Source organism: Gordionus sp. m RMFG-2023, chromosome 2, assembly GCF_954871325.1.
Source record: "Gordionus sp. m RMFG-2023 chromosome 2, tfGorSpeb1-WG-v2, whole genome shotgun sequence".
Lineage (NCBI taxonomy): Eukaryota > Metazoa > Nematomorpha > Gordioida > Chordodea > Parachordodidae > Gordionus > Gordionus sp. m RMFG-2023.
The window spans coordinates 554,747-568,278 of NC_088776.1; the positions used below are offsets into that span (position 1 = coordinate 554,747).

The window sequence follows — 13,532 nt, forward strand, 5'->3', positions numbered from 1 at the left end:
TTTTACTTATATAACTTTTTAAACCTTTTTTTAGGGAACATCTGACTCTAATGCTACTTATTAGTTATTACATATTTTTTAAAGTTGCGAAATATAAAGTCAATTTTTGAATTATAATTTTTTTTATTTTTTATTTTGAAAACGCGAAAAGTTTTCGTTAGTCGAACATAAAATATAATTGACATAAAAAGCGACGCTCCTGAAGACCCGTTATATAAAAGTCCAAATGATAAAACATAAAAACCATGAAGGGCGATATCGTGCCCTAAGCCCAGCCAGTTTTACCCGGTAAAATCAAATATTTGAAATGGCCATTATTAGCTGTGAAAATCAAAAAATATATTTTAAAGAAATCCAGGCCGGGCTCGAAAATTTAAAAAAAAACCAGCGGGCCGGGCCCAAAAAATTATTTTAAAAAAGCTGGGCCGGGCCATACGAATGATACCTCTGCAAGCTACGATATTTGCGACATTAGAAAAGATAAGGAAATGAATGGAAGCGTGAAAATATTAGGAAGAAAAATTAAAACTGTCATAAAGTATGAATTTAAATTGATACGTTGTTAAAAGGATTTTAGTATGTTTTTTATAATTGTGACTAATTCGTAGATAATTATTAAATTTTCATAGTATTATTATTAATCAATTCACATTTTTATTTAAGCATTGTACTTTTCTTGTCATTTTTTGGAAACATATACCTTAACAAAAATATCATAAATATATCGTTTAGACATTAAATTTTGTGTCGTTTTTTTTTATTAAGTCCTCTTAGGTGAGGCGGCTGAATATATTTAAATTAAGCGGTTGTTTACTAAAGTTTTCTTATCTGTAAGCGACCTTCGCGCTAAGATTTTTACAGTAGGCTTTATCGCACGGAAGTGCTGTCCGATTTTTGTTATACAGTAAGCATTGCATCACATATGTGCCACCGGAATTTATTTTTTACAGTGGTGGTCAGGGATGTTTTTTACGGGAAAAGAAAGATTAAAAACCGTAAATTTAGTCGGATCTTATCGGAAATTATTGATATTTGAAAAGTTGGTGGGTGCATATTTGCATCATTCGACTATTTACATTATTGTTATTATCTTATCTGCTGACCGTTACAAATAACCAAAATATTTATTTTGAAGTTGATAATTAACTTTCTATAGAGGTTATTAATTTAAAACTTTGTAAAATATTGGGAAATACAATAAAATATTTTTGAGGGAGTTGATTGTGTTACTAATATGAATGTATAGTTTAATCCTGGGAAGAAGAATTAGAAAGAGCCGAAGCGTGAGGATAAAGAGGCAAACTTTGACCATTGAAGGACACAATGGATAGGAAGATATGATGGGTCGATTAACATGGTTACTGGTGCAGAAATTTATTAAAGGGTGGGCTGATAGTGGTGTCGAAGGATTAAATAGAAATGAAAAGGTAAATAACCCGTAGAGTGGAAATCATTAATAGGGCCATGGTATAGTTTCTAGGGAGTATTTGCATGTGGGGCGTGTTTGTACCCATAATTAGACAAGATGTGAATGGAGACATATCGGACGAATACATAGAAGCATTACGAGAAATCGAGGCAGCGTTTAGTAGGAAAGGAAGGAAGAAAGCGAGTAAGTATCATGGGAAGAAGCTGCGAATGAGTGGAGAATATTCTTAAGAGTTGAAAGAATAAGAGAAGATAATTCAAAGGGGAATATGGGGAGTAATAATTGAGGCGCATTGGGGAGTATAAGGAGAGAAATGGGGGAAAATAATACGAGGAGAGAGATAGGTAGGTAAGAAGAGAAATAGGGGTGGGGGGGGGAAATAGGTGAGACCATTAGGGAAAAATATGACGGGAATTCTTTAAAAGAAATAGAGTTGCTAGATAAATGGACGGTGGAGACCAAGGAAAAGGATCGAGAGGGTGGGGGGAAAGCGCGTATTCGAATAGTTGAAATGGAAATATAGGAAATGGATCGGCGTAATGAAATAGAAATGCGGAATAAAGTGATGGAATTAGGAATGATCAAAGTACATGAAGGAGTGCTTAAATTAGTGAATAATTATCAAGTGATTTTTGATGAAAGTTTGAGGTGTCTAAGAGATTATGAAGTATATATTAAAATGAAGGAGGGCTGTGTGGCAAAATTTTGTGGATTGAGATGAGTACCGTTCGAGTGGCGAAAAGAAGTGGAAATAGAATTGGATCAATGAGTAAAAAAGGGAATTGTGTGTCCTGTGGAATATAGCGAGTGGGAATCACCACTACTGCAGGTCAAGAAGGCCAACGGAAAACTGCGTTTGTGTGCAGATATATCTCTTGTCACGAATTCAAGAGATATTGGCCAGCTTGAAGGGTGGTATATATTTTACAAAGGTTGATTATTTGAATGCTTATTTACAATTATGGGTGAAACCTGAAGTGCGTAGGTTATTAACTGTTACTATGCCGAATGGATTGTATGTGTAGGTTACCATTGGACTTAACGTGTCGGCTCTAATGTTTCAGCGAACTATGGCAGCCGTTTTTCTAAGTCTAGAAGGAGTTTTTTACTACATGGACGATGTGTTGGTAACGGGGGTGACTCCTGACACAGAGATTAGATTGGCATTCCGAAGAAGGGTAAAAGATTGTGGGCGAGTGCCGAGAAGAGTATGTTGGAGTAATGAAGGTGGTATACCTAGGACACAAGATTAATGAGAAAGTGGGGAGGCCGCTGAATAAAAATATGGCAGGAATAACCAGTATGTTTAGACCGAATAATAAAGTGGAAGTGCAGGCCTTTCTAGGGCTGGAAAATTATTATCACCGGTTTGTGTAAGGTTTCGCGCAGATAGCGGCACCCGCCATTATGTAAATTACTGAAGAAAGGAGAACGATTTGAATGGGAAAGGGAACAGGAAGAAGCGTTTGAAGAATTTTGCGATAAGTCAATTATTCAATAATTCGTCTATATTAATGTTAAAATATAATTTATAGTAATCCTATATTTGCATTATTACACCGTGAACTGCTATTTAAAATACCTATCCAGTAACAGAAATAATTATAATCAAAAAAGGAATATTAATTATTTTCTGGTCAGATAAAATTTAAATCCTTTTAGAAGTCATATTAGTGGAGATGTGGTATGACTGGCCATGATTTTTTTTTTTAAAAAATAGGAATTAAAAAGAAAAGAAAATTGAATAAGCAATGTGTAGACCAATTCATAATCTCTAAATAATCTTATAATGTTTTAATAAAACCTAGACATAACAAATTACACACCAATAAAAATTTAATGAGAAAGGTCATAATATATTTATTCCAAAACATAGATGTCAAAAAAAAAATGAAAATCATTATTATTGATAGCTTGAGTATCGGTTTTTGAAAATCCCCTTCAACCCAGATTGGATAATGACCTTAATTCATAATCAAGTTAATATTAATTAATGATATATGTATATGAAAATTAATTAGCTTTAAATAGTTTTAGGTGACTCTTTTATTTGTTCAAATATTTTTCCATTTCCAAAACGCGATCTAAACTACAAGATGTTACACTTGTTAGGAGGATTCATGGCGGATTCAGCGGGACAGTTGTACGTCTCTGAAAACGATTTAGAGTTGGATAGAACTGCGTTTACTCTGTTTTTATAATAGGTTTTTTTATGGTATGGATCATAAAGTTTATTAAATATATATGTCGAATTAAAAAAGAAAGAAAGTGAATCCAAATGCATGCTTATATGTTGGGCTCAACAAGGTTAAAAGTGGATTTTGAAATAAATTTAATATATTTATATAAATAAATATATAAATACTTGCGTCTATTAGGGCTGTGAGAACCAGATTCAATTCTTTCATATAGAGCTTCTGGCGTTTCCTTAGAACAATAAATCTTATAAATTATATTAAAAAATAAATATATTTATTTAAATATATTTATTTTTTAATAACACACTTATATAAATAAACTTGAGCAAAAACAAGGAAGAATCGTCGATCTTCGATTGTATCGGATTTGAAAGACGATACATCCCTCTTTTTCCAGGCCTGATAATTCTTCAATGCCTATTATAATTTTTTAAAAATGCAACAATAAATTTATATTATAAATTTAAATTATAGTTGGAATAAATATACTCAACAATTTCCTTTCTTATAACTGTTTTAGACTTTTAATTTACCTATAAAAAATGAATTAAATTTGAAAGAAAAAAGCTATTCATTATTTTCATAGCATGAAAAATAAAATTATGTAAATCAAGAACAGCATCGGGATTGGAAGATAGCCAATTACTTTAAAATGTAAATATTTAGACTGAGTCTTGTAAGTAATCTTTTTATTACTAGATTTATATCATTTGGATCTCTTAATAATGCTTCTCAGCTACATTCTTTTAACATTTTCACCTTATAGTGAAAATGTGAGATGTAACCAGATGCTTTGGCCTTTATGGCTTTGGCATCTCAAGGCTTTATTAAAAATTTATCCGTACAAAAATAACAAGAAAAACAATAATGAATATATAACAGGATATAATAAGGTATTTATACAAATAAATATTGCATGGAGGCTTCGTTCTGACTGTTATATTGTTTTGTTGAAAATTTTGATTAGTAAAGTAGTAGGTCGTTTCAATTTATCGAGACGTTGTCCCATTGATAAGAAATCGTGGTGGTGTCACTTGGTTCAGGGAGGGCTGAGAGTCCGAATGAGGGGGTGTCTATCGAGGATTCCTCACCAAAAAAGGAGACTTAGTCTGCTGGAGTACCATTGGTCCTGATAGAACCGAAAATGTCCAGATGCTCCCTTTGCGCCATCCAGGTTCTTGAAAGTTCGTCGGCCGGGTTTTCTTCCGAGGGTAACCATTGGATATTCTGTCCGATTTCCGGAAATTTTTTCAACCCGAGTTTGAACAATATCTGCCTGATAACAATCTCGATCGATGGAGATCGGGATCCTCCTTTCTTGAAGGAGTAATAGGCAACAGTGGAATCGGTGAAGATCATAGGCTTCTGTTGTTTCTGAATGCCAGGATAGCTCCTATTCCAATAGCCAATACTTCTTTGGCGTAATATGGTTAATGGCGTGGCCGGTGATGTTGAACAATAAGCAAACTTCGTTGTATGAGACAGATGTACATTCGCTATTCCAATAGCAGATGCCTATATGGGAATTTGATGCATCTGTATGGACTGGCGTATTGGCATAATATCTCAGGGACAGCGGGCTTTTCATTGCTTCGATAATCATAGACGCCTTTTTGAAGGCTAGATACGTATCTACAACAGGTTAAAGGTTAGAATTATTCATAGTAACGTAGTAGGGCGAAAATAATCTAGACATCCCGGTAATAATGTAGGCGTAATGATTGACCACACCAAAGACTTTGGCGGCCAGAAGTCTCCCAACTTCCAGGTGTTGATAGGAATGTCTCCTAAATACCTCGAGACATTTTTCTAGTCTCCGCCTGGTACCCGTGCCTGCTTGGATGGTTTTGTTATCTAGGACAATCGGGATACCCGAGGTAGGTGATCTTGCTTGTGGGGTCTAGTACCGATTTCTCTGGGGCGATCTGGAGTCTTCATCCTTTGAGGGTACATCTTAAGTATCTTGTGGACCATTTGACGTCGAATTTGTTGTCCCCGTATATGAGAATGTCATCTAGGTATACGTTATAGTTGGCCTTCCTTACCGTTTTTGCGCATGCATCGAGAATGATTGACTGGAGGCAATAGGGGCTAAAAGAGGCACCCATGGATAACACTTTGTAGGCGTAATTGCTCCCTTAAATCTGACCAAAAAATGGTTTGACACGGTCCGAGAGTGGGATTGAAAAGAAAGCCGATAGTATGTCTATTTTACATGCAATTGCTTGGTCCAGCTTAGCGAACATTAACGGTATTGATTTTAGTTTAAAAAGGTAGTGTAGGAAGTTTTTAGAGACTTAGGAGAAATCGTTTATGACGCAAGGCGATCTTCCCAATACAATGACTTGTGATCCATCAAATTGTCGTATTTTCATTCCTTCATTTTCAATTATCTCATCAAGCCAAAGACTTCGATATCTAACATATTCAATCACCGAAATAGCCTCCCACTTAAAATTTATCATTACTCTCGGACAAGAGTTTGTATTATCCCATTATTTTTATTCTTTCATGTGAACACACTTCGCTCGTCTCTTTTAATCTCCCGCCTTGACCTTTGCTATCATATAGTCACCAGTGGCGTAGCTACGGTGTTGGTTTTCGGGTTCGGACCCCTCCCAGAGCAGAAATTTATTTTTAGATTATACGTTAAAAAGACTCAAAAGTGATTTATACCAAATAAACACCATTAATATTTATATTTTTCTGGTTTTGATGTTTGTGGAAGGATATTATATTACTATTTAAATTATTCTGGATAGTATTATTATAAAGTCATTGAGAGTAATCTAATAAATTATAATAACATATTATTGATGCATTTAAAAAAATTTATTTATTATATATTATCGAAGATATGGTTATGATTTGTAAGATAAACCTGGCCGAAGGCCGGGCAAAAGGGCCGAAGGCCCGTTAAAGGGGGTCTGGGGTGCGAAGCCCCCAGGCTGTTATATGTATAGACCCCCTCTAAGAAAAATTCCTAGCTACGAGTCACCAATTCCCACATTCTCGCGCCACATTTCCTTTTGTTCGGCATTGGAAGCACTCCACATTTTGCTCCTATGTTTCTTTTACATTAGGTACAATGATTCTTTTAGTTTTCTCACCCTCAATAGACCGCACATTTGAAGTATTTTGTCCCATTCCTCTCTGCGGAAAACCCCCTCGTTATCATAATTTCCAGTATAACATTCCGGTTTATTGTGACTCGCAACCCGTACAACGCGCTTTTCTCGTTTATCCAGACTATGCGGAGCTATATGTACAAATTTCCCGCATTCAAAACATTTAGTTTACCGGCAATCTAGGACCAAATGTATTTGTCTTCCGCAATTATAACCATTTAAATTCATGTTCTCTCTTCCACGAGAATCAAAACCCCTTCTCATCTCCATTGGCCTTGTGAATTATCTCTTGGTCCTCTATATGGCCCCAACATTTGATTATATCCAGATCCTCAATCTGATTTCCATTCTCCGGGTTATTTACCTTTTCATTTCTATTTAATCCTTTGACATCACTATCAGTCCATCCTTTAATCAATTCCTGCACCGGTAACCATGTTACTCGACCCATCATATCTTTCTCTCCATTGCGTCCTTTAATTGTCAAAGTTTGCTCCTTTATCAACACGCATGAGATTTTCTTAATTCTTCTTCCCTGGATTAAACTAAGCATCCATATTATTGTATTTCCCAATATTTTACAACATTTTAACTCTTCATCACGTCTTATAAAAATTAAATTATTCAACTGCAAAATAAATATTTTGGTTATTTGTAACGGTCAGCAGATAAGATAACATCAATAATTTAAATAGTCCAATGATTCAACATATGCATCCACCAACTTTTTAAATATCTTCCTATAAGATCCGACTAAATTTACGGCTTTTAATCTTTCTTTTCCCGTAAAAAACATCCCTGACCACCACTGTAAAAAATAAATTCCGGTGGCACATATGTGATGCAATGCTTACTGTATAACAAAAATCGGACAGCACTTCCGTGCGATAGAGCCTACTGTAAAAATCTTAGCGCGAAGGTCGCTTACAGATAAGAAAACTTTAGTAAACACCCGCTTATTTTAAATATATTCAGCCGCCTCATCTAAGAGGACTTAATAAAAAAACTACACAAAATTTAATGTCTAAACGATTTATTTATGATATTTTTGTTAAGGCATATGTTTCCAAAAAATGACAAGAAAAGTACAATGCTTAATAAAAATAAGAATTGATTAATAATAATATTATGAAAATTTAATAATCATTTATCTAAGAATTCACATATAAAAAACTAAAATCCTTTTTAACAAAACTATCTTAAATTCATACTTTATGACAGTTATAATTTTTCTTCCTAATTCTAAATCTAAACATTAATTTGTTGCGTTATTTCCTTATCTTATTTTTTGCATTTGAACTTTTATAATTATTTGTTATAATCTAATTTTATTTTATAAACGGCGTAACCTTACTTATTTATATTATTTTACTTTTTTTGTATTTCGTTTGTATTCTAATTTAGACTTATAAAAAATGTATATAAACGAAGTGTCAAATGGAAAATATAGATATAATAAAATTAATAATAAAATATATTTTTATTTACCTGCACCATTTACATGAATCTCTTCATAATTTATGGAATTTCATCAAATTTTCCTAAAACCCATTGGGCCATTATCCTTTGAATCGTGATGTTATATTTAGACTGTATATGATACATAGGATTCTGAATTAAAATTCTAAAATAAGTTGTTTTACTAATCTCACTTGTGAGATCGCTTTAATTGGAACACATTTGCTAGTGTCACATTTAAAATATGTTGTTGAAAATTTTTTTTAAAATTATAAGATATAATATCTTTTTATATATCAATTAGACTAGTATCTTATAAACCGTCGTGTTATATACTATGCTTTACATTATTAATAATACCTTTTTTTATAATTATAATAGTAATCCCTTCATAAATTTTAAAGAGAATAATTTAGAATTTTAAGATTCGACTAACAACTATCAAAATATTATGAACGCTAAAGATAACTAACATTTACAATGAATGCTATATTGTTTGGCATGAATATAAGTTTACTGATAGAATCACTAGACCCATTAAATTAGTTTTAAAAGGCTATCAGAAACTGATCCAGAAATTCTTTTGTAAATGTGTGTGTTATATATAGATTCGGTTGATATTTAGCAATATAATTTTATTTTATAATATGCCTATATTTTGCCCAATTTCATCTAAAATTTTAATCTATAACACCCTGATAAATTTATCCTAACTCTAGTCTAACCCTCTTAAATGCCTACCTCCTACCTCCCCCCCCCCTTCCATTGGATGGTAGTTCCTACCCTACCACTCATGTTGACGCTGCATGATTGTGACAATTGACTACTTAAATAAAATTCAATTATACTTTTTTTTGTAACTGATAATTACTATAGAGAAAAAATAAAAATAATTGGTAATTGTAATTGTAATTGTAATTGGCCATTACAAAAATATTATTTTAAAATTTAATCGCGGCAATAAATATTTTCACGCTTCCATTCATTTCCTTATCTTTTCTAATGTCGCAAATATCGTAGCTTGCAGAGGTATCATTTTTATGGCCCCAGCTTTTTTAAAATAATTTTTTGGGCCCGGCCCGCTGGTTTTTTTTTAAATTTTCGAGCCCGGCCTGGATTTCTTTAAAATATATTTTTTGATTTTCACAGCTAATAATGGCCATTTCAAATATTTGATTTTACCGGGTAAAACTGGCTGGGCTTAGGGCACGATATCGCCCTTCATGGTTTTTATGTTTTATCAGTTGAACTTTTATATAACGGGTCTTGAGGAGAGTCGCTTTTTATGTCAATTATATTTTATATTCGACTAACGAAAACTTTTCGCGTTTTCAAAATAAAAAACAAAAAAAAATTATAATTCAAAAATTGACTTTATATTTCGCAACTTTAAAAAATATGTAATAACTAATAAGTAGCATTAGAGTCAGATGTTCCCTAAAAAAAGGTTTAAAAAGTTGTATAAGTAAAAAGATTACGACACCTGGGATTCCCAGGCGGTCACCCATCCAAGTACTAACCAGGCTCAACGTTGTTTAACTTCGGTGTTCGAAAGGGAACCGGTGCTTTCAACGTGATATGGTCGTAATCGAGAATTGTTTGTTATAATATGCTTATTTATATAAAGCATAACAATATCAAATTATGTTGTAAATCGTTATTATTATTTAAGAAATAATTCATATTTTATATTATAGAATGAATTTATCTATGTACCTTAATAACTGAAACGATTTATATAAATAACTAGTTGCTCACTAATTTTCCGATCATCTAAATGGTATTTATATAATACTTACACTTTAGAGTGTTTTTTTGTGAGTAATATCAATAAAAAATTAGGAAATTTCAGTTAAACTAATAAAATCTAATTCTAAAAATGCCAATAAAAATATATATAATGTATTGGTATACATTTTCCAAAAGTAACATTTGCATGTGATTTTCAGCTTTTACAAAAAACATTAATTCTTTTAGATCTTCCTATGGATGTAGCATTGATATTTTTGGTATAGCAAATCAAAATTTATTGTGTATTTTAAATAAAAGCATTGTAAAAATCAGATGTGTCAAACATATATTTTTTTAAAAGCTTTTTCACTTTAATTTTTATTTTCAAAACAAAAAAAAAATTAACAGAAGTTTTGGTTGCTAAAATATTTTAAACACAAAATCTAAATTCTATACATCTGCCATTAGATTTAAAAAAAACTAACTCCTTATTTTGGTTGAGAATTGGTATGTAATTTTTATTCATATTGACATCTGTGTAAAGATTTTTTAAGTTTGGCCACTATTTTACACATAGCCAATGATCTAAATTAATACTATCTTAATAAAAATATAATTAAAATAAGATATATTTTACTTTTGATAATACCTATTAAATTTATCATTCAATCTTTTAACAATATGTATTTATTTTAATTTTGTTAATTTAATTATAATTTATTTTGTTGTTATCATACTTGAATTTTTATTCATGTTTTATACATGTATTTTTTTATATTATTATTTTAGAAATATATCATTTTAACTGGGGTTAAATGGGGAGGTTTAGAATGATATCCATTAAATCTTATATACCTTTCCAATTTTTGACAACTCAAAGCAATGCTATATACTTTTAGCATTCCTAAAAATAACCTTTTATATTATGCCTTGACTGTTTGGAAATCTTCAGCCTTAAGAATCTGCTTGTACCCACCGTTTTAATACATCAATCAATTTCTAAACCTTTAACTAAAAATGTGTGGAAAATATTCCCATCGAACCTCTATTTAAAATATATAACTATTACAAAATACTAAAATGATTATGAATGATCGGAAGCATTATTAAGTCGTAACTTTAGTAACATCTTATCTTATTAACAATTAAGAGTTGCCATAAGCACCCAATTGGAAGTAACACATCGTTCAACATGGTCTTAATTTTATGCATAGTTAAGGCAGACATGCAAGTCATGCAGCTATTAATTCATTTGCTAGCCGTATTTTTACTAGAGCCCAAATACCAAACATCCTGGAGCATGCTAGTTTAACATCAGGATAAGGCCTGAGGTAGTGTTGTTAATTGGTTGGTTGTATATAACCAAGACCCGGGGTTTTGGTCTAAAAATCGACTAAACCAGCTCTGAGCACGAACCCCGAGCACAAACCCTTGGTTCAGACCCGTGGTCGGACCCTTGGTTCAGACCCGTGGTCGGACCCTTGGTTCAGACCCGTGGTCGGACCCTTGGTTCAGACCCGTGGTCGGACTCTTGGTTCAGACCCGTGGTCGGACCCTTGGTTCAGACCCGTGGTCGGACTCTTGGTTCAGACCCGGGGTTGTTTTTATTGTTAGATAAAATAGCCCTGCAAACAAGTCAGATTCGGGATTAAAAAATTTATATCTGGTCGAGTTATGGTTTAATTTATAAAATCCAAAATTATAGTTAACTGAGAATAAACCAAAGAAGATACTATAAAATTTAATATAAAAATTAAAATGCTTTTTATTTAAAAAAAATTAAATATTTTCAGACTCAGGGCTAAAGAAAGGAGGAATGTGCTAGTAGTGCCTAAAATATATTAGGTTAGTAAATAATAGAATATTATATTAACACCTGAAACTGGAGACACGGGTCTGAACCAAGGGTCCGACCACGAGTCTGAACCAAGGGTCCGACCACGGGTTTGAACCAAAGGTCCGACCACGGGTCTGAACCAAGGGTCCGACCACGGGTCCGACCACGGGTCCGACCACGGGTCCGAACCAAGGGTCCGACCACGGGTCCGAACCAAGGGTCCGACCACGGGTCCGAACCAAGGGTCCGACCACGGGTCCGACCACGGGTTTGAACCAAGGGTCCGACCACGAGTCTGAACCAAGGGTCCGACCACGGGTTTGAACCAAGGGTCCGACCACGAGTCTGAACCAAGGGTCCGACCACGGGTCTGAACCAAGGGTCCGACCACGGGTCCGACCACGAGTTTGAACCAAGGGTCCGACCACGGGTCCGACCACGGGTTTGAACCAAGGGTCCGACCACGGGTCTGAACCAAGGGTCCGACCACGGGTCCGAACCAAGGGTCCGACCACGGGTCCGAACCAAGGGTCCGACCACGGGTTTGAACCAAGGGTCCGACCACGGGTCCGAACCAAGGGTCCGACCACGGGTCTGAACCAAGGGTCCGACCACGGGTCCGAACCAAGGGTCCGACCACGGGTTTGAACCAAGGGTCCGACCACGGGTCCGAACCAAGGGTCCGACCAAGGGTCCGACCAAGGGTCCGACCACGGGTCCGACCACGGGTCCGACCACGGGTCCGACCACGGGTCCGACCACGGGTCCGACCACGGGTCCGACCACGGGTCCGACCACGGGTCCGACCACGGGTCCGACCACGAGTCTGAACCAAGGGTCCGACCACGGGTCTGAACCAAGGGTCCGACCACGGGTCTGAACCAAGGGTCCGACCACGGGTCTGAACCAAGGGTCCGACCACGGGTCTGAACCAAGGGTCTGTGCTCCGAGCAGGCCTGAGCACAAAATTGGTTCGTAAATTTTACAACCAAGCAAATTAACAACACTAGCTTGAGGCTTGGTGGATTAATTTCATTACTGTTTAAGTAAATTCTTAATTTAGGACTTAGCATGCATCTTATCCTTTCCACTAAATTAACAAATTATGGTTTTTTTACAAAATCAAAATTTATAATTATTCTTGTTGTTTGAAACAGATGTATTCCCACTTCCGGTTTTATAGTGTAATCGCTTTTATGTTTTTATTTTAAATTAATAAAAAAATAATAATTAAAAATAACCCCAAATTTTTTAATTATTAAAAATGATTTTTTAAAATTTACAAATCATTACCAGAGCATATTTAATATGATTGTTGTTACAACAAGGAATTTTTAGGAACATTATATATGTTCTAAAAAAATTTTAATAATTGAAATTTAATAGCATATAACTGACAATCAAGTAATTTTTACTTGAATAAAGCGAATTACTTTACAGAAAACTATAAAATATTGATAAGGACATCAGAATATATCTTTTAGGGATGAATAATATGTAGATTAATTTTAATATCCTTTTTTATTTAAAATAAATAGATGGTGTTAAATATTGAATGCAAATTGTTCCTATATTTATTATTGATTAGTAAAATTTGTTAAAATATTAACTGTAATATATTCTCTAACTGTCAATATGTCTGTAATGGTTGAATTTTAAGTAGTATTTTGTAACTGATTCTATATAATAGAGGAATATCAACTATATGTCTACTTACTTTTTATAAATAAATTTCTTATACTTGTATGTAA

At 33.9% G+C, this 13,532-nt stretch overlaps 1 non-coding gene across 1 annotated transcript; it reads right to left on the reverse strand.

The window, feature by feature from the left end:
- Positions 1–9,684: 9,684 nt before the first annotated feature.
- On the reverse strand, positions 9,685–9,803 carry LOC135925604 (5S ribosomal RNA). The gene has a single exon (XR_010571689.1). It is a non-coding gene; the product is annotated as a 5S ribosomal RNA (ribosomal RNA).
- Positions 9,804–13,532: the final 3,729 nt, after the last annotated feature.